Consider the following 26607-nt stretch of genomic DNA (forward strand, 5'->3'; position numbering starts at 1 on the left):
GTCATTGAAAAATTGACTGATGTTCTGGCCTTGCTGAGTACTCTTCTCATCAGACAGAATGGTGGGAATGCGTAAACGTCGATGTTGTCCCACCGTTGTTGGAATGCATCTTGCCAGAGAGCCCTGGGGTCTGAGACTATGGAGCAGTACAGCGGGAGTCTGAAGTTCAAGGCCATTACAAATAGATTCACATAAAGTCAGGACTTAGTTGACTACTAGATGATCCAAAGACCATACCATCTTCGTTTCAAGATGGTATTGGCCCACAGGTCCACTACCTGGTGGGCCAGAAACTCAATGATGCAGGTGCCTGAGAAAGGGAAGGTCTCCATAGCCTTTCTGGTACTTTCCTTGGCAAAATCTTCGGTCCGTACAGGAATACCCACAGATCCCAACCAAAGATCTAGCCACGAAGTCGCCTGGATGGCGTAGTTCGCGTCCTCCTCTTGGTTCAAGATCTCCGATGCTGAGAACGCAACCAGACGAGGTGAGCCTCTCTAGAGAAATTCCCTTCGTCATATCCTCGAGAGCTTGGAGGCAACCTTATGCCAGGCAATCTTCAAACACCGGAACCAGGGCAGAGCCGCATTGGGCTAGGCTCATGACCCCCTCTGCAGATCTTGAGTCCTGGAAGAGGACTTTGGAGCTGTCTTGGAATCCTTTGACTCCCTCTTGAGAAAAGTAAGGAAAAAAAAAAAAATGTTTCCAAAACCGAAGGTCTATATGCGATGACTAGGAACCTCTACAGGATCAGCAGCTGAGATGGGGTCCTCTCCAGGAGATTCTTCCGTCAGGGAGGGTTGGGGAGAGTCCGAGAAAGACTCCTCCCTCTTAGTGCCTCCCAGGTGGAAAGATGAGGCATCAATAGGTTGAGGCAGGGATGACCTCTAATCAGCATCAGCTTGACCAAGGATGATGGTAACTCGTCAGGAACTACTCTCTTCCTCTTCAGGGGAGACGCAGCTATAGTTCGTTGTCTTGAGTCAGTTGAGACGGTAGAATCCCCCAGAGAAACACCGGGAGCTTCCACAGGACGAGAAGGAATAATACTAGGCCCGAAGGCCCTGATTATGGCCCTGAACCCCGGCTGTTTGCTAAGAGATGCACTGTCCGAAAGATCCCCTCAAGGGAACGAGGCCGAAAGGTCCTTTCAAGGAGTCTTCATCCAAGATGAAGAACACTTAGGAAGCGATGATGGAGGTTCCTTTCTCGGAGCTGGTAGTTTCGGAATCCTAAAAACCTGAAACTTGCCCTCTTTCTCTTTCCCCACCGGGAGCACTGTTATACGTTTGCGGGGAGGGGAATGGGGCGACAGTGAACGGTCAGAGGGAGCCTTACCCTTTCTGGAAGCAAGAATTAAGGCTCTTGCTGGAGGCGCGACCTGGAAAGGGTCTTACCTTTCTGCTGCTGGGAGGATGACATTGCCTGGCAATCCTCTCTTGGCTGAAAGTGGTTATTCACATTTGCACTCATAAGTCGAGTGGTTGATGGCCGCTGACGTGTTGGCTAACGCTGAAGTATCACTGGGTGCTGGTGCGCTGGAGAGCCTGGCAATCAGTCATAATGCTGGACGCTGGTGTGCCGTTGATGGCTGCTAATGAGCAGGTGAGCATCTGACAAGAGAACCGGTGCTGGGCCGACGATTGACGAGGTAGCGATTTGTGAATCGTCGGAGAGCGATGCCAGAGCGACCAGGGGTTACGAGAAGCCGTAAAAATGTTCTGGTCAACCGATAGAAGAAATTGGTCTGCTGTACGGCGAGTTGGCAATTGACAAGTAGGCGATTGACGAGGAGCATGCCTAAGCGAAGAGGCCCGACGAGTAGGCGTATGCCGAGCAGGCGCTTGACGCGTAGGCAAAAGCCGAGCAGGCGCTTGACGCGTAGGCAAAAGCCAAGCAGGCGCTTGACGCATAGGCCAACAAAAGTAGGCCTACAAGCGCACAAAAATGAAAGATTAGTCCGGGTGGATTATTTGACACGCTTAATCTACCGAAACATCTTAACTAGGTGCTCGCTAACCTAACCCTTGGTTGTATACATAAATTAGTGTTCCGCAATTTCAAGACGTGTCCCAACGAACTACAATCTTAACAGACAGCTAAGAATATGACAAATTCGAAGATAATATGTTATTTTTATTAGTAAAATAAATTTTTGAATATACTTACCCGATAATCATGTAGCTGTCAACTCCGTTGCCCGACAGAATTCTATGGAGGGATACGCCAGCTATCACAATACTAGAAGGGGGTGTACTTACCAGCGCCACCTGTGGCCAGGTACTCAAGTACTTCTTGTTGACACCTCCTCAATTATTCCTCGGTCCACTGGTTCTCTATGGGGAGGAAGGGAGGGTCGATTAAATCATGATTATCGGGTAAGTATATTCAAAAATTTATTTTACTAATAAAAATAACATTTTTGAATATTAAACTTACCCGATAATCATGTAGCTGATTCACACCCAGGGGGGTGGGTGAAAACCAGTGTACAAGATTAAAGGATAGCTAAGTATCCCGTATTTCATATAATCAGTTATCCACAATAACAATGAAATAATAAGTACCTGGTAAGGAAGTCGACTTGAACCGTTACTCTGCCTTTAATAAGATCGTCTTCCTTACTGAGCGCAGCGTTCCTCTTGGGAGGCTGAATCAACTCAAAGGTGCTAAAGTATACAGGGCTGCAACCCATACTAAAGGACCTCATCACAACCTTTAACCTCGGCGCTTCTCAAGAAAGAATTGACCACCCGCCAAATCAACAAGGATGTGGAAGGCTTCTTAGCCGACCGTACAACCCATAAAAAGTATTCAAGAGAAAGGTTAAAAGGTTATGGGATTATGGGAATGTAGTGGCTGAGCCCTCGCCTACTACTGCATTCGTTGCTACGAATGGTCCCAGGGTGTAGCAGTACTCGTAAAGAGACTGGACATCTTTGAGATAGAATGATGCGAACACTGACTTGCTTCTCCAATAGGTTGCATCCATAACACTCTGCAGAGAATGGCTCTGTTTGAAGGCCACTGAAGTAGCCACAGCTCCCACTTCATGTGTCCTTACCTTCAGCAAAGCAAGGTCTTCTTCCTTCAGATGAGAATGTGTTTCTCTAATCAGAAGCCTGAATAGTAAGAAACTGAGTTCTTAGAACTTGGAAAAGAAGGTTTCTTGATAGCACACTATAAGGCTTCTGATTGTCCTTGTAAAGGTTAAGACCTTTTTAGATAGTACCTAAGAGCTCTAACTGGGCAAAGTACTCTCTTCAGATCATTCCCCACCAAGTTGGACAGGCTTGGGATCTCGAACGACTTAGGCCAAGGACGTGAAGGAAGCTCGTTTAGCAAAAACCGAGCTGCAAGGAACATGTAGCCGTTTCAGATGTGAAAACAATGATCCTGCTGAAGGCGTGGATCTCACTTACTCTTTTAGCTGTTGTCAAGCACACGAGGAAAAGAGTTTTTAATGTGAGGTCCTAAAAAGAGGCTGATTGGAGAGGTTCAAATCTTGATGACATAAGGAACCTTAGGACCACGTCTAGATTCCAGCCTGGAGTGGACAACCGACGTTCCTTTGAGGTCTCAAAAGACCTAGGGAGGTCCTGTAGATCTTTGTTGGTGGAAAGATCCAAGCCTCTGTGGCGGAAAACCGCTGCCAACATACTTCTGTAACCCTTGATCGTAGGAGCTGAAAGGGATCTTACTTTCCTTAGATATAACAGGAAGTCAGCAATCTGGGTTACAGTGGTACTGGTTGAGGAAACTGCATTGGTCTTGTACCAGCTACGGAAGACTTCCCCTATAGACTGATAGATACTGAGAGTGGATGTTCTCCTTGCTTTGGCAATCGCTCTGGCTGCTTCCTTCGAAAAGCCCCTAGCTCTTGAGAGTCTTTCGAAAGTCTGAAGGCAGTCAGACGAAGAGCGTGGAGGATTGGTGTACCTTCTTTACGTGAGGTAGACTTAGAAGGTTCACTCCTAGAGGAAGAGTCCTGGGAATGTCGACCAGCCATTGCAGTACCTCTAAGAACCATTCTCTCGCGGGCCAGAGCGGAGCCAACCAACGTCAGCCGTGTCTCTTTGTGAGAGGAGAACTTCTGAAGTACCCTGTTGACAATCTTGAACGGCGGGAATGCATACAGGTCGAGATGGAACCAATCCAGCAGAAAAGCATCCACGTGAACTGCTGCTGGGTCTGGAATCGGAGAACAAAACAACAGGAGTCTCTAGGTTATCGAGGTAGTGAACAGATCTATGGTTGGCTGACCCCACAGGGCCCAAAGTCTGCTGCAAACATTCTTGAGAAGGGTCCACTCTGTGGGGATGACCTGACCCTTCCGTCTGAGGTGATCTGCCATGACATTCATACCGCCCTGAATGAACCTCGTTACCAGTTAGCTTTCGATCTTTAGACCAGATGAGTAGGTCCCTTGCGATCTAGAACAACTTCCACGAAAGAGTCCCTCCCTGCTTGAAGATGTAAGCCAGGGCTGTGGTGTTGTCAGAGTCCACCTCCACCACTTTGTTAAGCTGGAGGGACTTGAAGTTTATCAAGGCCAGAATAACCGCCAACAACTCCTTGCAATTGATGTGAAGTGTCCTTTGCTCCTGATTCCAAGTTCCCGAGCATTCTTGTCCGTCCAAAGTCGCACCCCAGCCCGTGTCTGATGCGTCCGAGAGGAGACGGCGGTCGTGTTTCTGAACAGCCAAAGGTAGACTTCCTTGAGAAGAAAGCTGTTCTTACACCACGCGAGAGAAGACCTCCTCTCTTCGGAAACAGGAACTGAGACCGTCTCTAGCGTCATGTCCTTTATCCAGTGAGCAGCTAGATGATACTGAAGGGGGGGGAGGTGGAGTCTCCCTAACACGATGAACAGGGCCAGCGATGAAAGTGTCCCTGTTAGACTCATCCACTACCTGACTGAGCATCGGTTCCTTCTCAGCATGCTCTGGATGCATTCTAGGGCTTGGAAGATCCTTGGGGCCGACGGAAAAGTCCGAAAAGCTCGACTCTGAAGATCCATACCCAAGGAGACAATGGTCTGGGATGGGACGAGCTGAGACTCCTCAAAATTGACCAGGAGGCCCAGTTCCTTGGTCAGATCCATAGTCCATTTGAAAATCTCCAGACAGCGACGACTTGTGGGAGCTCTTAAAAGCCAGTCGTCTGACGGAGCCGGACACAAGATCATGGTACTGCTGCACAGTCTGTGAACTGTCAATCATGGGCAAGCGAGGAAGTACAGTGACAACCCGAATCTGTCTAGACTGTCTGGGTCGTACAGACAAACTCCTTATCGGGTTGCTGAGGTTGCCGCACTGCGTCACAACAAGTCACTTCTGTTGGTTGTTGAACGTCTTCCCCGTGACACATTGACTCCGTAAACAAAAAATCCTCTAACAAGGACTAAGCTTGGACTGCATGTCTTGTAACACAGCTCAAGGTCTATGGGAGCAGGTGTGGTAACAGACGGGATTAGCGACTGAAGTGGAACCATTACCTTCCCTGGAAGCATGTTATGCTTAAATAAAAGTCCATAGGAGGCTATGCAGCTAAAGGCTCCCTCCAAATGACAGAGTCCTCAAGGGAATATCAGAAGGAGGGAGAAAAGAACTTTCTCATCTACAGGGACCATATCCTAGAAAAGCTAAGTTCTCTCAGTGAGGGTTCACTGGTGCAAAAGCAGCAGACTAGAAGGCAACGTTATGAAACTGCTTGACAGTCTAGTGAGTTGGCAACAACCAAAGATGTGTGACTGAGAAGCATGCGGTAAGGTATGCAGAGCATGTTGTATGCAGAGTATGCTGTATGCAGAGCATGCTGTATGTAGAGCATGTTGTATGCAGAGCATGCTGAATGCAGAGCATGCTGTATGCAGAGCATGTTGTATGCAGAGCATGCTGAATGCAGAGCATGCTGTGTGCAGAGCATGTTGTATGCAGAGCATGCTGTATGCAGAGCATGCTGTATGTAGAGCATGTTGTATGCAGAGCATGCTGAATGCAGAGCATGCTGTATGCAGAGCATGTAGTATGCAGAGCATGCTGTGAGCAGAGCATGTAAGGTAAGCAGAGCGTGTGCATGGCGTTTAACATTTCTCAGAAATTCCATGACCAGTGCTAGAGTGCTTTATGCATGCTTGCATGGGGTTTAATATCAACATAATATATACCTTACATTCATAACACATGATTCATATTTTTGCCATATTTTGCGATATTGTTAAAAATATATTGCCAGGAATACAAATATATTTTTATAAGTAATACAAATAACCTCCATTATCATAAGGTTTGAAAATGGAGGTAAGGTATGCTGAACAGCAGAGTCAGAACGAGCTGGAACAACAATAGTTGTGGTTTCCTCTTCAAGACTCTGTTGAGGGAACACCTGAGGCTCAGTCTGCAAAGGCTGATCAGCAGAAGGTAGGCTCATGGGTGGAGGAGGCTGACTCCTGGCATGAGTGGCTGAACTCAAGGGTTGCGCTTGCTGAGTGGTTGGCGGATGCGCAGTAGCAAGTTCCTGAGGAACGAGTTGAGGTTCCTGCGGTGTGAGCTGAGAGCGAAAAGGTAGTGGCTGCGCAGAACGCAGTAAAAATCTCGCAAGTTGAGGCTCCTGAGGCGCAAGGCTAAGGTGTTGAGGTGCTTGCCTTGAGGAGGGTTGAGCTCGCTGCAGCGAGAGCTGAGGAGACTGACTCATGGACGGGAGAGGTTGTTGTACCTCAACCGAGTGTTGCATCACTGGTGGAGCAGCAAGTGGAGGCGGAGGAAGAGAGGTATAATCCTCCTGATCCCATTGTAAAAGTTGCCTTAAGGAAGGCGGAGGCTGAACACCACTGGGAACAGCAAACTCAGAACGTGGCTCAACATCGTACGCCTGGCAGGTGGAACTGCTATCAGGCGGAGCGAGCGCAGGCGGAGGGAGTGTAGGCGGAGGCGGAGGCGCAACACTCTCAGCCCGACACTCACGCATCAAGTCCGAAAGCTGTGCTTGCATGGACTGTAGTAGAGTCCACTTGGGGTCGGCAGAAACTACAGTAGGCTGAGGTAAAGCCTTAACAGTCGAGCTCTGTTGTGGCAGAACCTTACTCCTCTTAGGCGGAGTGCATTCAACTGATGACTGAGGAGAGTCAGAGCTAACCCAATGACTGCATCCGGGTTGTTGAACTCTAACTTCGTACGTCTGGCATAGGTCTGGACTTTACGTTTAAGAGGTCTTGAGACCTGAGACCAGCGTTTTCTCCCCTAAATTTCTTCTGCAGACGAGCAAAATAAGGGCTCAATCGTCTGCGGGTGGGAGTGACGGTCTCGGTAAGACACGCCCACAACCACCGAGGATACTTCTGTGCGCCGATCAAGGCCTGCTGAACCCTTCTGCCCTTCGACATTGCTTCTCCCCTGGGCTTGGGAGCTTGCAAGAGGTCCCGGACTGGGAGGACGACTGGCGCGCACAGAAGTACCCTCACGCACAACACTGAACTTTGCGCTAATCACTTATCACTTTGATTTTCTGTTTGCACTTATTTCACTGAACTCGAAACTTTAAGTGGTTTGTACCTGAAACACGCAATTCTATCCTTTCTCAAAAGTTAGTAATTGCGAAAACAGAATTACAATGTAACAGAAAAATCTAATGAAAGATAAATAATTCAGTGGCTGGAAAGAGACTAAACACTAGATCACTCTAGAAACGTTTACCTTCTTCCCCTAAAGAGACTAGGGAGAAGAGCAAAAACGATAACAACGTTACTCGCTTGAATGAAACGTTTATCCTCCTCTTTCTCCCTCCATCTCTATCTCTCTCTCTCTCTCTCTCTCTTGACTTAGAACCTGAGAGAAGAGCCCAATCATATATATCGTTAAAACATATTATTGTTAAAGGAAAAAACTGAAATATTTCCCAAAATGAAAAGTTCCTTTATTAGGATTAAAACCATTAAGTTAAGAAAGAATGAACAAACGCTAGACACGGTTACTCTTACTGCAACGTGAAACCGTGAAAATTCTTTCTCTATCGTAACGATAGAGCGCAAGTTGAACGTTCTGAACGTCAACAACTGCAGAGACAAAACAAAACGTTAGTTCAACTTTGAAAACAGTACGAGACTATCAAAGAAATTCTTTCAAAGACATTAAAATAGCATAATATGTTAACGGTAAAACCAAAATGACGGGCTCAATGTTAATTAACTTCGGTACCAAGAAAAGACCGCCTACTATTAGGAAGGTCGAATATAAACAAATATAAAAATTAATTTTAATAAGTTTATAATAAAAGGAAGTTAATCGAAGAGGCCTATAAGAGGCGGAGAGATATAAAATAAATCTATAACTTTTGTTAAGCAAAATTAAGAAAGAGAGTCTATACTCTCTTAGACACCAACACTTCCGTCTAAAGGAAGGGTCGGCCATTTAAAGGTGAAAGAGAGTTCATACTCTCTTCGTCACCATAAATAATCAAATTAATTCCAAAAGCTAACTAAGCTAATATAGAAGTTTCCAGTAAAGCGACAGCCGAAATCAAAGAGAAATACTTCACCAAAGTCGTGAAAATACTCCAAGAACATAAGCGTATCCCAGAACGTCTTGCCGGAAGCACGACAGAGGAATAATTGAGGAGGTGTCAACAAGAAGTACTTGAGTACCTGGCCACAGGTGGCGCTGGTAAGTACACCCCCTTCTAGTATTGTGATAGCTGGCGTATCCCTCCATAGAATTCTGTCGGGCAATGGAGTTGACAGCTACATGATTATCGGGTAAGTTTAATATTGAAAATTGTATTTTTCCTAACCATACAAACCTTAGCTATTTACAAAGGGTTACCTTTTAGCGTAGCTGAAATGGCGAGCCATTAGAATTTAACGAGGGTGTATTACCCCCGCGCTAGTTAGCTACCCCTCCTCCCCCTCACACACAGGTGAATACTCACTTTCACTTAGAGGTAGGACTTGTCTTGGGGGACAGGGCTGGCGGGCAAATATGTGTAAATAGCTAAGGTTTGTATGGTTAGGAAAAATACAAATTATCTTCGAATTTGTCATTTGTTCCGTAACCGAAATACAAACCACGCTATTTACAAAGGGTGACTTACCCCTTAGGAAGGGTGGAAAGTCCCCAGCCATACTGGCTTTGGCTTTACCCGGGGACTCAGAATCCGAGTGAGTCGCACTCGAGAAAAGGAGTCCCTGCACCTCACAAGTTCCTTGCTCCGCAAGGAACCATGTAGCCTACGTAAGCTTGTGTGTGAAGGAAGAAGTGTGACCCGTCCTAGGCAGTTGACCTGGAGTTCCAGAAGGAACTCTGGGTTAGGACGTTCCCAATACCACCTCGTCAGGGTATGGAGGACGCGACAGTATTGACTCAATACTCGGAACACAAGGAAGCATGGTTTACCTGCAGAGGTTCGAGGTCAGCTATGCAGAGACCAGGATGCTGCTTCCCCGTAGAGGGGATGATGAAGAAAGAAGTAAGGGCCAGACATACTTCTTTCGTTCATGCAGACTAAAACCTGATAACAATGCCCTCAACCTTCTGCTACCTGTCCAAAAAGGAGCCTGAGGTTAGACCAGCTGTTGTGTAGCCACCACAGAGCGATAAAAAACGTATCGAGACTCCTGTGGGTCACGCCCTGCAGGAAGCGGGCTGCGAAGGTCATTAGACGCTTCCAGACTCCAGCTTGTAGCACCTGCGTCACAGAGTAGTATTACTCGAAGGCGAGGGACGTTACGATGTATCCAACATCGTGCTGTAGGGCGACGTGACGGGGGAGGGTCTGGAGACAGGTCGAGATGAATGTCCTTGAGTCCGGGCTGAAGAGGTATACTGGTGACTCTCCCCACATGTCCTCCTTGTGCTCCCAAATCGGCTGCAACTGAGGACAAACTGCAGCTGTTCCCAGCGCTAACCTCTCGATTCCTTTACTGGCAAGAAAGAGAAGGTCTTGGGACATCAGATACAGAATAGAGACTCAAAATCTTGAATGAATCGGACCGAAGGGCCGGGACCCCCAGATTCCGAGTCTAGCCAACAACTCAGGAGCGAGCCTGAATGTTGCCTTCCCCTCTTCCTTAGAAAGGGGGGAGTAGTAAGAGACCAAAAAGATTGCTTACACACTGGCCGTGGCCAGAGTGAGCAGAAGACCCAAGGCGGAATACAATCCGAGGCCTGTCGTAAAGGGTCTTGAGAAGATCTCTTAAAGGACTAAAAGTCCGAGCCATGCTCCAAGTTGGAGGTCTTCCTCCGACTAGGGCAGGGACGATCGTAGCTTCGCATGAGCGAGGATAGATCCAGCGGGCAGGAAAAAGTTATTCCTTTAAGCCTGAAGGTCAGGGAAAGGCTGAGCGACAGGCTTCATAGCCGAGAGCGGAAAGGAGTTTCCTCCCGCCGAAAGGCAATAAGACCGTTATTGCTGGAGAAGAGGCCTCAAGGGAAGAGGTATATCTCCCACGGCACCAACCACCTTAGACTTCACTTTGCCTGGGAGACCCCTGTGGATGACTATCGCAGATGACGCGACCTCCGTACCGCGACTGTAGCGGGTTGTCTCTTCTTGAGGAGGAAGCGTAGTGTCTCCAGGCATGAAGCCGAAGCGACGCCCCGGTTCAGGAGAGATGTCGCAGTGTGGTTGCTTGAGTAGTCTGCCCCGTGGGAGAAGCTCTCCCGGGAGTTCCGTCAGGGGAAGCAGAGGGTCCAGAAACCGTTCTGCGCATAGTCCCAGTGGAGCTCTCCCATTGAAAGGTTGACAGACAACCTGGTCTTGTTGAGACCCATTGTCCACAGACAAAAAGGAGGGAAGACGCAGGCGTCGAAGTTGTCCCACCATCACCGGAATGCATCTTGCCAGAGTCTCGGGGTCTGAGACTGGGGGGAAGAATAGCGGAAGCTTGAGGTTACAAGCTGTCGCGATCAGGTCCCCCAGACCAGCATTTGCTGGTTACCCAAGGTCAAAGACCCCCAGGTACACTCTCTCTACGAGGCTCTGCGAGTCTGAGAGAACATTCCCCTGCCTGGAATGAGAGAGCCGATGGTGGTATTGAGAGAATCTCAATCATCCCGGTATCTCTACTGCAAGATGTGAAGGTGTGAAAATGCGTCCCCTGCTGGTTAGAATACGCCAGAATCATGAAGTCGACGCGCAACGGGGCGACTCGGCAGGAGCTGTAGGATCTGTAGAGGGGCCAGACTAAGGCCCCTAAGCCTGCCCGAATGATGGAGACGTATCCTTCAGGTCTTGACCATAGGCCTGGACCGGAACATGCCCCCCCCCCCCCCCCCCCTTTCCTTTGACAAGTCCGAGAACCGCATCAAGAAAGTGGGGAAAGGACGAGAATATCCACTACCATCAAGAGGCTCCATAGGTCAACACCCATTGCAGGTCTAATAGTTCCGCTGGTCCCATAGGGCCAGGGAGTCCGGTTAAACATTGCCTGAAGCCACCGGAACTTGGATCGCCCCACATGGAACTTATCCTGAGGCAACCGTTCGGACTATAGACGGGTCAATGAGGAAAGGAGAACTAGAAAACGTTCCAAGGTAGGGCTGAAAGCTCTGCTTGACTGAGAACAGGTACTGCGACTCTCCTCAGTCTTGCCACAGTCAACCGAAAGGAAGGCTCGGAGGATGTGGTAACAGAATCTGGCGTCCCCAGGTGGTCACCCATCCAAGTACCGACGTTGCTTAACCTCGCTGGACGGACGAGAAGCGGGGTTTCCAACGTGGTAAGGCCGTTGACTCAATATCATGGCCCGATACTCCAGATGTTGAGGCAGAGGAAGAGAAGGCTCCAAGCAAAATACCATGAGCCCACACTCATGGTAAGCATCCGGAAGCTTGTCCCGGCGCTGAAGAAGGTCGAACCCGAGCCTACCGGAGTTGACCAGCCCTCCAAACAGCAGAGGAGGCGGAAGCCTGCACCTGAGCGGCCAAGAGGAAGGCAGGGAGAGTTCTCTGGGGAAACAAACCTGCTATGCCACGGCGGGATAGCCACACTGCATCATAAGCAGGAATACTTGCAGTCTAGGCTGAATTCGACGAGCACCCTGGAAGATGGATGGAATGGAAACTGAAAGTACCCGTCCTTCCGGTCCAGGGTTTAAGGAGTCCTGTCGCCTCGTTACCAGTCTGATCGATTCTGCTGGTCTACGCTGGCCGAAGTTTGTTCGACAAACTTGATCAGGGCTGAGAGGTCGACTACGGACATCCCCTCTCAGATCCTTCCTTACAAGAAAGGATCGACTGAGGGGGCCGGGGGTGAAGCCGTCGATGATCCTAAGGAAGACCTTCGCCTAAGGTATGGATCATTCTGCCCAACCGGGCAACTCTGCTGACGCTATGGCATAGAGGTTCAGAGACACTGAATTCGCTGACAGAGACGGCAGGCGCGATATCCTTGGCTAATCACAGAGATTGTGCGGGAATGGGCATCGGGAAGCTGTCATTCGGATGAGTAACCTTAAGCATCCTCCCAGCGAAAAACCTGCTATCCTAGAGTTCGTGAACTCCTTTTAGGACTATGCCCCCCCCGGGGGAGTCTCCCGTGCCATCTGTTCCTGACAGGAGGAAACTGCAATTGGACACCTTGTCCCAGTTGTCGTAGCCGATAACTTAGGCCGACGTGGTTGAAAGAAAAGGGCGCTGGAGCCCTGCAGAGTCTGGAAGAAAGCGCCTTGGAGGAGTGAAACCGGAAGTCAATTTCCTCCGCACAGCAGCTGTCTAAGTCTCTGTCCTTGGGCACAAACAAACTCTTCTCAAGGATGGAAGGGTGTCTGAGGTCGTCGACCTCCACAGATGAGACACCCGAAGGAAGCCCTCAGTCAGCGCGTCCAGATGGTACAACATCGAGCTTGTCCGCAAGTTAGATACTTAACGACGAAAGGCCAAGGTGCCTGAGCTCGAGAGGAGGAAAGTACCCCTGATCTTCCTTGAACCAAACCTCGGGCCGTAACCGAGGAGGGAAAGAACCTGGTAAGCTCCCAGAGGAAGAGGTAAGCAGTCACCCCTTGTCCGATGGAGAAATCTCGAACGGAAAGCCCCCCCGCCAAAAATCCTTCCTGGGAATGACGGGGAAGGGCTAACCCAGGTTCAGGAAAGAGGAGTGTTGCTCAGATCTCCCTTAAGTTTCTCCTATTCTTGCAAGGCCATGCTCTGCGTTTACGGGGTGAGGCCGTGTTCTGGAAATACGCTCCAGAAGAACTCGCCAGGCTGCGAAAACCCCATTGGGAATCATGGTCGCAATCGCCCTGGAGCTCGCGCGACGGAAATTCAAAGATTTTCGCGTGGGCGACCGTGGAAGCGCCCATGCGCGGTAACGCGAACGAAGGTGAGCGAAGGAGCGCAGAAGGAGGGCGAGCGTGGTAGGAAGGGCGAGAGCTGGTGGTCGGCGAGCAATAACCCATAGACGAGCAATGGATACTGCAAGAAATAAGCCGACGTTTGTGCGAAGAAACACTGTAGGTTCGCGCGACGGAACACCATCCGTCCGCGCGATGGAAAAACCGTTGGTTCGCGCGTGGGCGAACATTGGAGAGCATAGGCGCGGACGCGCATGAGCGTAGACGTGCAGGCACGTGGACGTGTGGGCGCACAGGCGCGCGGGCGCGCAGGCAAGCGGTCGTGAGGGTGGGCAGGTGGATGAGAGCGAGTCCGAGGCGGCGAACGCAAGCGTTAGCGCGATGGCGAGGAAACGCGCTGCCGCGTGGGCGAGGAAGACCGCTGGCGATATGGATCAACAAGCGATCGGTGGTGAGCTGGTGAGCGCTAACTCGCAGGTTGGCAATGGCGCGTTGTGTTATGCCGACGCGATGATCGAGCAGCATGCGCAGGTGAGCGATCGTGCGTTGGCGAGCAGTATGCGAAGGTGAGCGATCGCGAGCAGCATGTGCAGGCGCGATGGTGATCAGCATGCGCCGGGTCGCGCGATGGTGATCAGTATGCGCAGGGTCGCGCGATGGTGATCAGCATGCCAGGGTCGCGCGATGGCGATCAGCATGCGCAGGTCGGCGGTCGCGCGATGGCGAGCAGCATCTGCAGGTGGGCGATCGCGCGATGGCGAGCAGCATCTGCAGGTGGGCGATCGCGCGATGGCGAACAGCATACGCAGTTGAGGGTCGCGCGATGGCGAGCAGCATGCGCAGGGTCGAGCGATGGCGATCAGCATCCGCAGGTGTGCGGTCGCGCGATGGCGAGCAGCATCCGCAGGTGTGCGGTCGCGCGATGGCGAGCAGCATCCGCAGGTGTGCGGTCGCGCGATGGCGATCAGCATCCGCAGGTGTGCGGTCGCGCGATGGCGAGCAGCATCCGCAGGTGTGCGGTCGCGCGATGGCGAGCAGCATCCGCAGGTGTGCGGTCGCGCGATGGCGAGCAGCATCCGCAGGTGTGCGGTCGCGCGATGGCGAGCAGCATCCGCAGGTGTGCGGTCGCGCGATGGCGAGCAGCATCCGCAGTTGAGGGTCGCGCGATGGCGATCAGCATCCGCAGTTGAGGGTCGCGCGATGGCGAGCAGCATCCGCAGTTGAGGGTCGCGCGATGGCGAGCAGCATCCGCAGTTGAGGGTCGCGCGATGGCGAGCAGCATCCGCAGTTGAGGGTCGCGCGATGGCGAGCAGCATCCGCAGTTGAGGGTCGCGCGATGGCGAGCAGCATCCGCAGTTGAGGGTCGCGCGATGGCGAGCAGCATCCGCAGTTGAGGGTCGCGCGATGGCGAGCAGCATCCGCAGTTGAGGGTCGCGCGATGGCGAGCAGCATCCGCAGTTGAGGGTCGCGCGATGGCGAGCAGCATCCGCAGTTGAGGGTCGCGCGATGGCGAGCAGCATCCGCAGTTGAGGGTCGCGCGATGGCGAGCAGCATCCGCAGTTGAGGGTCGCGCGATGGCGAGCAGCATCCGCAGTTGAGGGTCGCGCGATGGCGAGCAGCATCCGCAGTTGAGGGTCGCGCGATGGCGAGCAGCATCCGCAGTTGAGGGTCGCGCGATGGCGAGCAGCATCCGCAGTTGAGGGTCGCGCGATGGCGAGCAGCATCCGCAGTTGAGGGTCGCGCGATGGCGAGCAGCATCCGCAGTTGAGGGTCGCGCGATGGCGAGCAGCATCCGCAGTTGAGGGTCGCGCGATGGCGAGCAGCATCCGCAGTTGAGGGTCGCGCGATGGCGAGCAGCATCCGCAGTTGAGGGTCGCGCGATGGCGAGCAGCATCCGCAGTTGAGGGTCGCGCGATAGCGAGCAGCATCCGCAGTTGAGGGTCGCGCGATGGCGAGCAGCATCCGCAGTTGAGCTAGTAGCTGGCGAACCATGTTCCTTCAGAAGTGTTGGAGAACGTTGGCGTGCCGGCTGTAACACACGCGGGCGATCCGGAGATCGCCGAGAGACAGGTGATCGCTGACGAGCTGATGATCGCTGGCGAGCTGATGATTGCTGGCGAGCTGATGATCGCTGACGAGCAGAAGGCTACGCGTGGAAGCCTGCGCAAAGAAGAAGAGTCCTTGACCCCGACCTGAACCGAAGTTCTAGATCGCGAGGGCGAACGTGGGCGCACAGGGCGCGTAACAGGAACCAACAGGAACCGCAGGGATGATCATCTTGAAAGCGCTGACGAACAGGAGAGCGCTGATGAGCAGAAGAGCGCCTGTGTGCTAACACTGAGCAGGAACAGGAGAGAACACAGCAGAAGGGCGCGCAGGGAAACTCTGACACGCAAGGGAAGAACCCCCGTGGGGGCAACCCTTTGCCCCGAAGGGATCGTTGTCCGCCGGGAGACTGATGTCCGTCGGAAGACCGTTGCCCGTCGGAAGACGAGATCAGACTGCTGTCCATCTGCACCAAGGCGGAAGATCGAGAAAAAGGAGTTGTAGGCTGCAAACGGAGATCCAAAAAGGCGCCTCAAGCACCCTTATAGGGAGATGAGAGGCCCTTACGACGAGGCGGACGGTGGGCCTTACGGCGAGGGAGGCCAACAGCAACAGCAACAGAGGAAACCTCCGAAGAGGAGTCTCTATGAGTGTACTCTCTCGCGAACGAAAGAGAAACACTTCGTGGAAGAGACTGGTCAGCCAGTGACCTAAAAGGAGCAATCCTCCGAAGAGGAGCTCCTGCAGTTGCCCAGCCCCTTGAGCGAAACTGCAGGTGCGACCGCTCAGCACCAAGAGCATAGTCGCACGAAAAAAAGGCAAGAGAAGAACCCCCCAAAAAGGGGAAAAACTCAAGCCTGGACAGGAAAAACTTCCCTCGGAAGGAAAGTTACCCGCCCAAGGAGGCAAGCCTCCTGAGAGTTCTAAAATGAACTGGAGAGCTGTCCGTCGTCACGGGAGTACTTCCAGTAGAAGGAGACACGCCCCTGACGAAAATACAAGGGGGGAGGCAGCAACAGCAGAATCCCCAGGACTCAACCAGACAGCTCACACCGTTGCCATATTACAGAAACGAACTAGATCGGTAACTGTAAAAAAATAAAACAAATAATATTAGTACACATTCATTCCCCCGGGAAGGCTCCGAAGAGGAATCCCGAGGGAAAGGAACAAGAATTACACAACAGGCACGTGCCCTCACAACCACTTACACTCGCGGAAGGAGAGCTGTAACCAAAACAGAATTATAACAATTATAATTATGTAACTATGTAATTATGTAATTTAAAAATGAATGAACACTAAAGAAAGAACGAAAACCCCGAAAGGAATCGTTCTACAAGCTGAAAAACAAAAAACAACTACAATTAGATTCATAACTAATTGAGACAACGTACGGCGTAGCAACCCCCCCACACGGAAAGGAAGCTACAAGGGCGTAGTAACACGTAGTAAAAGGGTGAACGACCTCAAGAGAGAGAGAGAGAAAGACATAAGTCAAACTCGATCGCCACCCATAAAATTACGCCGTGGTGGCCTAACTGCCGAGGCCTCCACGTAGATATCGTACACTACACACACAAATCTGAAAAGGAAACTTACTTATTTCTATACTCAAATATATATACAAACATGAAAACATGTTTACATATATATTGAGTAAATGAAAAGTAAGCGATTAAGTAAAGACAAAACAAACAATGGCTGCCAAGAGAGGACCAAGACAGAGACGTCTGTCACAGTCCGAGCCAAAAGTGAAAGTGAGTATTCACCTGTGTGTGAGGGGGAGGAGGGGTAGCTAGCTACCACTCCCCTACCCCCCCGCTAACTAGCGCGGGGGTAATACACCCTCGTTAAATTCTAATGGCTCGCCATTTCAGCTACGCTAAAAGGTAACCCTTTCTAAATAGCGTGGTTTGTATTTCGGTTACGAAACAAGTAGATTTTGGGGATTAGCGAAAACAGAAGTCCGAACATCAACAAATGTTCGAGCTTGCGACACCAGCTGATAGGCGAACGGAGCGCCGCCCAACAGGTGTTACTATACAGTAGTCAGGCAGGAAGCAATGCTTGGGGGAAATTTTACGATCGAGTAACTTGGCCGTGGCTTCAGCGAACGACGTAGTATAATAACCTTTCCTCTACCTGACAATTCATGATAATTATTACAGCAGTATCAAATGCCACTGTAAAGGACATGTCCCAACCAACTACAAACTTAACTGAGAAGTAAGAATGTATATTGATGGGACAGCATTGAATTGTAAAAACGAACGACTCTTAGCCTGGGACGACACAGGCTCTATCTATCGGGAAAAACTGGAAAATAAGCAGGAGCTACCCGTGACCTGCGTTCGGACTGGGCTAAATTTGAAAACATTGCCGTGGTAAAGGTAAATTATATTATTTGAAATGATAAAATAACTTCATATTCTGGTATATCAGATCATAGTAAAGAACATTTTCCCCATAAAGAAAAATGATTGAACAAGTAATAAGAAAGATATCACCTGTCCCACCAAACTACATTCTACCAAAGGCAAAATAGATATGCATGTACATTCTAGGCTTAAAATTAATTCAGTTCAATTCAGCTGTTGGGCAGAGGGATTCACCTTTCCATCAGCACCTCCTTAGCTTTCTTCTTAATTCTAATTCCTTTATTTTCTTCTCTCTTTTTTTCCACTTCTGATATATTTATTCTTTTCTTTTCTCTATTCCTTCTTTCTCAAACAGCACATTTCCTATTATCATCTTTTCTTCTAAGTACGGCTGCTGTAATTCTATTATTTTCCTTCTCTCGTCGCTGAGGTCTGGACAGTCAAGAAGGAAATGGGCGAGGTTTTCAGTATCTGCCCCACATAGCTTACATTCTATCCTTCCTCCAACTTCATGTCTTTTCCTATCATTTAATCTTCAGGAGACTGTCTGCCATGGTGTTTTGACATACCAACTTTCAGAAATCGAAAATAGTTTTATTGCTTCTATGTATGCGTAAACATATTGTACATGCTCTCCAAAAGTTTCAGCCAATTATTTTTACAAATAACGAGAAGATATAGCGGTCCTTAAATGATGACGTCTTCCTTACTGTGTCGTCTGCATGACTGAGTTTGATAGAATAGTCTGTGTGTGTTTATTTTTGCATATTTATAGCGAATTTTTCACTTATGTTTCAAAATCTGGCAGAAATGGAAGGCATTGGTAGAGCGTAGTAGAACGAAATTTACTCCTACGAAAACAGCAGCCAGAGTTTCCAAAGACGTTAAGTAGTTACAATGCATGTGTTTATTTACTTGAAGTTTGACTTGTATTGTGTTTTCACAACGTCCTCGGGAATTTTATAGCAAGGTCAATATTGCCTAAGGTCATAGAAAGAACAAATAGTCAATTATTTTTCAAAATAATGAAGATATCACAAATTTTAAGTAATTTGTATTTTTCCTAACAGTACTTACATTGAACTACTTTCTTAGGAGTATCTGGGATCTCCTCCCAACAGACCAGAATTTTGTGTAGTTTACCCTACTCCCGTTTTCTATGTGGGGTAACCTCTGGCAGTGATACGAGCCCAGAGACGAACCAGGGTCAGAGAGCATGCTTACTCAGGTCTCGATCTCCAGTAAGTTTTTGACAGATAGGTTTCTACTAAGTCCTGTAAGGCACACGGGGTAGGATGGGCGGGCCATAACCCGAAAGTAGTTCGAGGTAAGTACTGTTAGGAAAAATACAAATACAAATTACTTAATTTGTGATTTGTTCCAACACAGAGTACTTACCTCGAACTACTTTCTTAGGAGACTTATACCTTAGGAGGTGGGAGAGTCCCATAGGAACCAGAGACTGTGATGAGGAGATAAAAGGGGAACCTAGATAGGAGGCTAGGTTCTGCTGACCCCCCAAGAGAAAACACGAGAAATAGGGAAAACTACTCGAAAAACTATCTTAGTGTCCAAGTAACTCACCTCTGTAAAAATCCATGGAGACGTATTCATTCACTGACGATGTATTCCATGGCAGTTAAAGGATTTTAGGGTCATTTCAGGGAAGGTAATAGGGGAACAGAGGGGATAAGGAAGGAACCTGTGTCTCTTGGACTTACTGACCGAGGTTTCCCTGGGGCTACACCTTTAAATCATCTGAAGCGCTGAAATGACGGGACCGAGAGAGAATCCGTCCAGGGATCTCCTCGAACACTCCTTCAAGTAGTGAGCTGTGAAGGTTGACTGACTAGCCCATGTACCTGCCCTCAGGATTTGGCTGACTGCCATGTTCTTCTCAACAAAGAATTAAGCCCTCTGATGTCGTGGGGTCTATGCTTCCCTGGAAGAGGAACCCCTACACTACTGAAGGCACTCACGATCACCCGCCGTAGCCAGAAGGAGATCGTATTTTTGGAGATTGGTTTCTTTACTAATCCTGAAGAGACGAACAGACTCTTGATTTCGGGTCGAAGTCTGGCTGTTCTCTCTGAGTACAGTACTTCCGTACCGCTCTGACAGGGCACAACCGCAAGTCCCTCAGGTTGTCCGAATGGGGGATTGCCGGCACCGAGAAACCTTCAAACTTGGGGTCACAGACTGCTGGGTTCTGGGTCTTGGCCACAAAGGATGGTACGAACCTGAAGGTAGCCTCACTCCAACCCTTCGAGTGTGACACCTCGTATGAAAGTCCATGAAGCTTCCCTACCCGTTTTGCTGACGCCATCACTAACAGAAAAACTGTCTTGAGGGTGAGCTCTTTGTCCAAGATCTCCTTTGGGGGTTCGAAGGGGGGTTCTGACAGCATCTTCAGGACTCTAGCCACGTCCCACTGGGGTACCCTAACTGCCTGAGGGGGGCACGATTGCACGAAGCTCTTGATGAGCATCGAGATGTGTCTCGAGGAACCCAGGTCGATGCCCTTCAGGAGGAAGACTTGTCCTAGGGCGGCCCGGACTCCTTTAATGGCTGGGATGGACATATTTACCTCGTCCCTGAGATAGACTAGGAAGTCAGCTATCTCCGGGATGGAGGTTTTCAACGGCTTGATGTTCTTCGAGACGCACCACTTCGTGAAGGTAGCCCATTTCGCCCGGTACACCGCGACTGACGAACGTCTCAGGTACCCTGACATCCTTGTTGTCATCTTCGCCGAATACCCTTCCTTCCTCAGGAGACGCTCGATAACCTCCACGCTTGAAGGTAGAGGGACAGAGGGTTTTCGTGGAACCTTTGAAAGTGTGGTTGCCAGAGAAGGTCTGGTCTGTCCGGAAGGGGCCAAGGTGGAAGGCGCGCCAGTTCCTTTATATCCACGAATCACTCTCTCTCCGGCCACCAGGGCGCTACCAAAGTCATCCACAGGTTGTCCGCTCGCCTCACCCTGTTGAGGACTTGCCTGAGCATTCCGAAGGGAGGGAAGGTGTAAACGTCGAGGTTGTCCCAAGGGTGTTGGAAGGCGTCCTCAAACGCCGCCCTCGGATCTGGCACAGGAGAACAAAACACGGGGAGCTGTGCGTTCAGTCTCGTGGCGAAGAGGTCTATCACTAGTGAGCCCCACTTTTGAATGAGTCTTGGCCACTTCTGGGTGCAAGGACCACTCGGACCCTACCACTTGACCCATTCTGCTGAGGCCGTCGGCCAGGACGTTTCTCTTCCCTAGGATGAATCTGGCCGAGATCTTGATCTGCTTCATTTCAGCCCATTCCAGAAACTCCAACGTGAGGTCGCACAGCTCCTTCGATTTCAGTCCTCCTTGCTTCTTTATGTAGGCCATCACCGTGGCGTTGCCGCACATCAGTGCCACGGTGTTTCCCCGGAGCCGCTGAACGACTCTAGGCACGCTCTTTGCACTGCCATCATTTCCAGTACGTTTATGTGCAGGTTCTTCTCTTCGGCTACCCACCTTCCTCTTGCTGTGCTGTCGAGGAGATGAGCACCCCAACCCTCCTTGGATGCGTACGTGAACAGGAGCATCTCCGGAGGGTCAGCTGCGAAGGGCATCCCCTTGAGGCTGTTCGATCAGTCGTGCTACCACTCGAGGACCTCCTTCGTCTCCGGGAACATCGGGACCACCTTGTGCGGGGAGTCTCTCTGGTTCCAGGTCTCCTTCAGGTTCCATTGTACTCCCCTGAGTTTGAGTCTCCCCTGTGGGACTAGCTTCTCTAACGACACGAGGTGGCTTATCAGTCTCTGCCAGTCCCTGGCTCTCCTGGGCTGATCCGACAGGAAGGGCCGTAGGATCTGGTCCAAATTGTCCAGTCTCTCTGCGGAAGGGAAGGCTCTTGCCAACCGGGAGTCCAGGACCATCCCGAGGTAGGTCATCCTGGTGGAGGGTATCAGTTGGGACTTCTCCAGGTTGATGGTGATACCCAGGACGTTGCAGAACTGCTGGAGCTTCGCGCCTTGCTCCCTCAGTACTTCCCGAGGCTGAAGGCAACAACCAGTCGTCCAGGTACCAAATCAGGCGGATACCCTGTTCATGTGCCCAGGCTGAGACTTGCGAAGACCCTCGTGAAGATCTGAGGGGCTATGGACAGACCGAAGCAGAGGGTCTTGAACTGCAACGTTTGGGTACCCCATTTTACCCTTAGGTACTTCCTGCTGGAGGGGTGAACAGGGATCTGGAAGTATGCATCCTTGAGGTCTATGGACATCATGAAGTCTCCCTCCCTCAAGGCCGCTAGGACCGACTTCGGAGTGTCCATCTTGAAGTCGGTCTTGCACACAAACCTGTTGAAGGCTGAGAGGTCTATGACTGGTCTCCAGCCCCCTGTCGCTTTCTCCACCAGGAAGAGTCTGCTGTAGACCCCTGGACCCAGGTTCTTGACTGGTTCTATTCCCCCTTTCGCCAGCATCGCAAAGACCTCTTCTTGTAGGGCTGTCCTTCTCAAGGGGTCTTTCGGTGCCAACCATTTCGCCTGCAGATCTGGTATCAGGAAGGGCAACCTGTACCCTCCTTTCAGGACTGTCACGGTCCACGGATCCGATCCGTGGTCTCGCCATGCTTGCCAAGAATGTTTGAGGTATCCCCCCACCTGAGGCTTTGGCAGGAATAGGGGGCCTCTCTCCCAATCTCCTTTGAGAGGCGCGGCCCGATCGACCTCTTCTGGCGGCCGAATAGGAAGGTCTGAAGGTTGACTGCGCAGCCTGCGTTCCTCTACGGGAGGGCTGCGAAGGTTGCTGCCAGGATGTAGTAGGGGCGTCTCTCCTGGGCTGGCTAGGTGAGGCACGAGGAGTGAGAGAGACGTCGGAGGGTGTCCTTCTATGGGCAGGTCTTCTCGCTGGAGGGGGTCTGGGTTCTCCCGCATCCTTTAGCTTCCTAACCCTCTCCACCGTCTCTTCCACCGCCTTGAGGGGGAACACTGAGTCGTCCCACAGTAGCAGGCTCCTCAAGGACCTCGCTTCTCTGTAAGGGAGCCTCCTTACTAGTTTGCTGAGCACAGTGTCCCTTTTCCTCAGTATCCGGTTGGCGGCCTGCGCTATGGATTGATAGGACAGTAACTTCAGGGCCTTACCTCCCGAGCTAATCAGCTCCTTCAGCAAGGCCTCATTCTCCGGGATTGCGAGGTCGTGTGAGGATTGGAACCCCACCAGCGTGGAGGCCCACCAATCCAGCCACGATGACACGTGAACCAGGTCCTTGGCCAACTCCTCCATCATGGAAGTCTCCATAGGGGAGAAACAAACCAGGGCAGTGGTAGCCCTCTCCTCTGCTGCTCCTTGTCCCAGGATGGCAACTGCTGGCTCCACCAAACAGGGCCCCGCGCGGTGTCCTTTTGGGAGGTAGAACCAGCACTGTGTCTTCAGGCCCTGGATAAGTCTAAAGGCGCTCTGGCTCTTGGGAGCCTCCGCGTGGTTGGCCACGATCTTGTCAACGTGCGCCATACCCAGCTTCACATCCTTAGCCAAAGGGAGGGCTAGCGAGGGCCTCTGTTGCACAGGCGCATCCACCAGCATGCTGGGGCTCTAGAGCCAGACTTCATCAGTAGAGGGCTCAGGTTCGTCCAGCCTGTGGTGACACCTAATGAGGCCTAATACCCTCCTGTATACCGAAACTTCCGCTGCCGAACCTTCTGCCCCGTCCTCTACATTCTCCGTTGGGCGCTCCAGTTCTTGTGACGGAGGAACTCCGACGGGGGGAGTCGTACGGGGAGGAGGCATCTTCCTGGAGTGGTCTCGTCTCCTCGCTTCAGGGAGTAGGAAAGGGCATCGCCGCTGGGACGGCGGCCTCCGTCCTGGAATTTTCTCATCTTCCGGCAGACCAGGGGTCTGTGGGCTTGCCCATCGAGGGAAGGAGTCTCTCTCGTTCCAGACGATGCGTCGTAGATTTTGAGGCCGGGACGCGGCTGCCAGACCGAAGGGGAGACTCTCCGCTGGGCGGATGGAGTCGGAACCTTCGCAGACTTATGCTTGTCCCTTGGGGCCTGATGAGACGACTCCCTCCGTTGATCATACCTGCTGCTGGAGACAAATCCTACTGGTGAGCAGGACCTAGGGAGCCATCCCGAGGTGCTCGGGACTGATGAAGCCCCCAGAAGTTGGCTACGGGGAATGGCGACTCGCACACATTCTTCCTCCGGCGAGTCGCTTCTCCTATACTTCTTCCTGGGGGATCTAGGGCGCCTACTCACGTGTCGGGATCTTGAACGGGAACGTGAGCGAGATCGCCTCATGCGGGACCTATCTCGCCGTCTCCTATGGTCCCTCGGGGCTCCGTCTTCCGATGAGTAGGAGTAGGCCTCGACCAAGGAGCCCGAAGACCTGTAGGACCTCGCTGAAGGGCCCGAGTCGCACCTAGTTGCTGGTGGGTCCATATGGTGTTTGGTCAGCGACGATGGCTCCAGGAAGACGGCCGGGAACATAACTGAAGGCGCTGGAGGGGAGCGAGGGAGCTCCTAGCTGGGGAACCAGGTCTCAAACTCCCCTTCCATCCTCAGGGGAGATCTGATGGGCGTCTTCGGAGGCGGCCACGCGAGGGTGTCTGACGGCGGCGAGTCCTCCTTCTCGAGGGCCCCCTCGGCTGCTGACGCACCTGAAAAACCTGCCCAAGAGGTAGAAGAGACTGCAGCAGTTTTACCCCACATAGGTTCGTCCGACGAGACGGGACCTGCTTTCACCAGGGCTCCATCCCCCGAACACACACCCATTCCTCCCTCAGGCCCCCCACTTGCCTGGATCGAAGATACAATCCCACTGTCAGGTAAATCAGACTCCTGGGGAAGGACCACAGGCCTCTTCCCCGCAACAGACTTCCCTCGCCCCTACACTGGCTAGGGGAAGACGGCAGAGAAGCACTGTCCGACGAAACGCTGGGCGAAGCGAGAGGCGAAGAGACGCTGGGTTTACTAGGTGAATGTCTAGAGGAGGTCTTCTTCTTGGTGCCGTAGCACACCCACTGCACCTCGTTCCAGGACTCACACTCCGGACACGTGGCTGTAGGGGTACACACACTGCCCCTACACAAAGAACACAAGGAGTGCGGGTTAACTTCAGGCTTAGAGAGGAAAGCGCCACACGATTTGCCAGCCATAGGCCCAGGGCAACGACGGGGATGCTCCATAACGCACTAGTAAGACACCGCGAGACACAGGAACACAAAGGGAAAAGGATAAAGAAGAGCACAAAGAGACCACGTGGGAACCGCGCGAGACACAAAGGGGTCGGGGACACAAAAGGGTCGCACTGGGTAAGAGAGAGCGTCGGGATGTTATCCGCGGCGCAACCAGAAACTTACTGGAGATCGAGACCTGAGCAAGCATGCTCTCTGACCGACCCCGGGTCGTCTCTGGGCGCGTATCACTCCGCCAGAGGTTACCCTGCATAGAAAACGGGAGTAGGGTAAACTACACAAAATTCTGGTCGGTTGGGAAGAGATCCCAGATACTCCTAAGAAAGTAGTTCGAGGTAAGTACTCCGTGTTGGAACAAATAGCGGTTTTTAAATGATGACGTCATCTGCATGACTGAGTTTGACAGAATCTTATTTGTGTTTATTTTTGCATCTCAAATACTATAATACCAATGTTCAACACGCACACACACACACTAACACTCTCTCTCTCTCTCTCAGGATCCTACGAGAACAACTGCCCAAGTTTCCAAAGACGTATTTATAATGCATGTTTATTTACTTGAAGTTCGTATGTACATTGTGTTTTCACAACGTCCTCGAGAACTTTATAGCAAGGCCAATGTTACCTAAGGTCATAGAAAGAACAAGAAGTAAGCAGAGAACAAGTTGTGGAATGATCTTCCTAATCGGGTAATTGAATGGGAAGAACTTGAAGATTTTAAACTTGCAGAAAATGTTTCTATGTTGAACAGGCTGACTTAAGTCCCTATTTATATTTCATATATGAAAGCTGTTTTATTGTTGTTACTGCTCTTGAAATATTTTATTATAATTGTTCATTACTTCTCATGTAGTAGATTTCTTATTTCCTTACTTTACTGGGGTATTTTTTCCTGTTGGAGCCCCTGGGTTTATAGCGTCCTGCTTTTCCAACTAGGGTTATAGCTTAGCTAGTAACAATAATCAATGGTACATGTGATCTGGTAACAAACCCCACAAGTAAAACTGCATTCACTAGGTTAGGTTATGGTAATATAGGTTGTATTGCCTTTGCAACAGTATGAATATGGGTAACCATTAGTATCTACATGTTACAAGACAAGGGCATGAAGAGCCTTTGTATGTTAGTGGCCAGTTCCTCCCTTGTGGATTAAAATTGGACATCAACTAACCTATTATTGTAGTGTATTACAGGGCAAAGTAACCTAGGAAAAAAACTACTTATAGAAAAAATTACTCTCTTCGAAAATGACACTCGTTCCCCCGTCGCAAATGAATAGTTTCAGATATATATACATATATATCTATAACCTACGATAATTGGGGACCCCCAGTGGGAACTCGGGATTTTGGCATTCCGATTCCATCTCTACCTATTCATAACCGCGGGCTGACGTCATCGATGACGTAATCGCTAGCGCGGGAATCAAGCGAAGTGAAAACAAACCAGAGCAATGGCTTACGATTACGTTAATTCTTTGGATGGAGCTGCTAAAACACGTTACAATATAAAGTTAAATGCTTCAGGTGAGTAATAAGATATAAAATACAACTGTTCTAACTTCTAGCAACACTTGCAAGTTAAAAATGATGATAAACAATAATTATTTTGAACTGTTTACAGCGCACAAGTGTGAGGTGTATTACTGCTGGCCTCAAACCAATCGCCTTCTCTTGTCATTTCGCTCATGCCTCTCAAGTTGTCGTTTGGCTTTGGCATAGCTG

The 26607-nt window shown here is 50.6% G+C and overlaps 1 protein-coding gene across 8 annotated transcripts in view; it reads right to left on the reverse strand.

Moving 5' to 3' along the window:
- Wdr59 (WD repeat domain 59) overlaps positions 1-26607 on the reverse strand; it is a 312153-nt gene that overhangs the window by 284294 nt on the left and 1252 nt on the right. The gene's annotated exons all lie outside the window — the stretch shown is intronic.

Source organism: Palaemon carinicauda, chromosome 22, assembly GCF_036898095.1.
Source record: "Palaemon carinicauda isolate YSFRI2023 chromosome 22, ASM3689809v2, whole genome shotgun sequence".
In the NCBI taxonomy this organism is placed as follows: domain Eukaryota; kingdom Metazoa; phylum Arthropoda; class Malacostraca; order Decapoda; family Palaemonidae; genus Palaemon; species Palaemon carinicauda.